Raw genomic sequence first — 3,495 nt, forward strand, 5'->3', positions numbered from 1 at the left:
AAGGAAGAAGAAGTTGCAAAAAAATTGAAGGACTTTTTTCTCTCGAGTTGAGATTGCGCTGCCCTCAATAAGCCTGCATGAATGACATGTGGATTCATGGTTTTCACTTTCATGATTTTAACTTTTTTTCTTTTTTTGCATGTGAATATTGTGGGAAATATTTTATGATTGAGTGGATTGTAGGTCATGTTACAGTTTATTTAACAAAGATAATTTTCTCATTGGTTTGTGGTCAGCTTTTGGTAATGAGTATTGGGAGATGAATTTTGAATGTGGTCAGATTAACCCAGAAATCGAAGTCGACTCAAGCGTTGTATGCAGGGTTGTTAAAAGCTGAATCTGGTGTGTTTTGAAAATATGTCACATGTAAAAATGTGTGGATATGTGTGGAAAATGTGTGAATATCCACATATATCCACACATATCCACACATTTTTCCCTGTGCACACATGAAATATGTGACATATGTGTGCACATTCTGTAAAACAGAATATGCTGTAACAACCCTGGTTGTATGTTGTTGAGTCTTGACATTTGCATACAAAATATGAGTGGACTTCGGGCTCTGGATTAGTCTGATAATTCATATGACAATTTTGGGTATGAAAAAGGAGGGGTTGGAGTTAAAATTTTGTTACGGAGCACAATCGTTCCTTTAATTGAATTATTATGAGATAATCCTTTAAGGTTCTTGGTTATTCAGATTGTTTTAAGCGTTACGATGGAAATAGGGGGTATTTTGATTCTTATGTTCCCATACATAATTAGCAGAGCTAGAAGTTGACTCGAATTTTATGCCGAATAAGACCAAAGACTTTCTTGATTAGAAATGATGAAAAGGATGCTAATGTCTTTAATGTTCCGAACTGGTAGAAGTTCTCGAAGGATAGAGCCGGCTTTAGACGTTTCTCCGCGCGGCAATGGACGCACGTGCATCCCCGCTAAGGAATAAAAAAGGAAGTAATTAGAAAGTCATGTAAATCCTGTGAAAGAGGTTAAATCCATATTTTGGTGAAATTATGAGAGAAAATCCAAAATTTTGCATGTTTAATTGCACAGCGGAGCAAACAGAGAAATACTTTGTTGCAATGTGTTTGGCAAAATGATGCAGAGACAGGAGTGTATTAGGGATGAAAATCATTCAAACTTTTACAAAACTCTTAAATTTCCTAGGATTTTTCGATACAAAAAGCTTTAAAAAATTTTGATATTGAAGCTGTCCATTTTAGAACAGCAAATCATAGTCTAATTCCAAACATTTCCTTATAATCACGTTTAGAAAACATGATTGAGTAAAATCCAACATCTAACTTATCATAAGTGACTAAAAATAGCCATTAATCCAATCAACCTGATAAAAAAATATTCCAAAAATTACCACTAAAGAATCAATAAATTTCAATAAAATCTGCACTCAGTAACCCAAAAAAAGAGAAGAAAAAACTTCAATTACAGCTACAACAGCCCGAAAAAAAAAGAATCTCTCGACAAACTGCAATTGTCTTCTTTTTCGACGGGGTCATGATATCATTAAATTTACTCCTCCATTCATTCTCACTTGCAAAAAATTGTGAATTTAATTTGACAGCACACACAAAAAAAAATATATGAAGTTCGAGTAAATTTTTTGGGATGAATCAGCCTTTGACTTTCCATTCTCGCTCTCAAAAAATGTTCAACTTGATGCCTTTCATAATAAAATAAATGTGAATGCAGTTAAATGAAAATAAGACCTCAATTGAGTTCATTGATATCTTTATTCTCGTATCGCTGTTGCTGTTCCTTCTTCTTCTTACACTTCTTAATTTCGCATCTTTTTTTTTGTCTTCTTGATGAACGAGATCATCTTTGGAGTGAAGTGGAGTAAAGTAACAGAAAAAAAAAATTTTTTTTTTGAAGCACTCCGGAAACATTTAATGTTTTGTTTGACAATTTGCAATTTTAGTTCATTGAATTTCTTTTCTTTTTTTCTCTTTTTTTTTTGTGTGTGCAATGCTGACTTAATGCAATTTTGGGACTTTTTTTCAGATTGATTATGTGTTTTGGAAATTGTGATACTTTTTTAACATTCTAGGACATTATATTTAATCAATTGCTAAAATAATTTGAAAATTCGGCTCTGGTTCCACAATTAGTTCCGACTCTGACTCCGATTATTGCATCAACTCTACTTCCAATTCTATTTCCCACTCAGATTCGTACTCTGTCTAAGGCACTAGTTCATACTCTGGTTCCAATATTAATTCCGACTCTGACTCCGATTCTTATATCAACTCTAGTTCCAACTCTGTGTCCTACTCAATTTTCCACTCAGATTTCTACTCTGCCTAAGGCTCTAGTTCTGGCTCTGGTTTTGACCCTAATTTAAACCCTGATTCTGGTTCTGAATTTGGTTATAATTGAAGTTCTGATTCCGGTTATGAGGTATGCTCTAGGATACAAATTCCTCCATCCTTTAGAGTAAAGGATTGAAATCCTTGAATATGCCTGAATCCTCTGAATATGCCCTTGATAGAATATATCGAATCCGAATATCATCATCAGTCAGATACCAACTAAACTAATCCATATTAATTATCCTTCAGATGTAAAACATCAATAAGTTAGTAAAATTGAGAAGCTACAGGAGTTAATTGCGTGTAATTCAAAAACAAATTCTAAAAGTTTTTAATGCATGATGATTGGTTCCTATTGATCCACTGTGAATCGTAGGGTGTTAATAAAGCGATTGAACAGGTCTCTGTTCCGGGCATGTTCTTCCTGTTTTTAATGCATGATTTAAACTAATTCATCGATATCCAAAAAAACTCTAGAATATATGAATAACTAAAACAATTTTATTGGAATTATTTTGTAGCAGGATCAAAGCACAACTCAATTCTCTTATTTAATAAGATCCTTTAAGGTTGCTTAGCATACATATTGGATACAACAACAACAACTTCAACAACTCAGGAAATTAACAACAAATTTAATATAATTTTTTATACCCGAATAGCATTAATCGACTAATGGATAATAAATCAGGATCACCAGATCGGCGTGACTATGACTTGATGCAGGATTCGGTCAGAGTCAAGCCAACCAGGTTTCGGATTTTGTATCGATTAACCGACTTGATCCATTTGGGATAAATTTTCAATCAATTTTTCAACATAAATCTACAAAATATCAGTAAAATTGTTGAAGCTTTCATTGCACAATGAATTGATGACTTCCTGTCGACACTCTAGAAGCGATGACTCAAATTGGACCAATATGATCACATACATGGCAACTGCACTGAAAAACTATTTGAAAAATAAGTCAATAAATTTCAATTTTAAAATTTCGTGTTAACATTTTGAAATATTTAAAATTATTTTGAGAAATTTAAATTTTGAGAATATTAAGCACATTTTGGCATAAATCTTACATTGAATAAAAATTTCCAATTGAAGGTGAATAATCCACACGAAAAATCAGTTGACGTAAATTCGACTTGATGAATGAAAC

The sequence above is a fragment of the Chironomus tepperi genome, unplaced genomic scaffold (assembly GCF_022539635.2).
Source record: "Chironomus tepperi strain 1889 unplaced genomic scaffold, CSIRO-AGI_Ctep_v1 contig_408, whole genome shotgun sequence".
Classification (NCBI taxonomy): Eukaryota; Metazoa; Arthropoda; class Insecta; order Diptera; family Chironomidae; genus Chironomus; species Chironomus tepperi.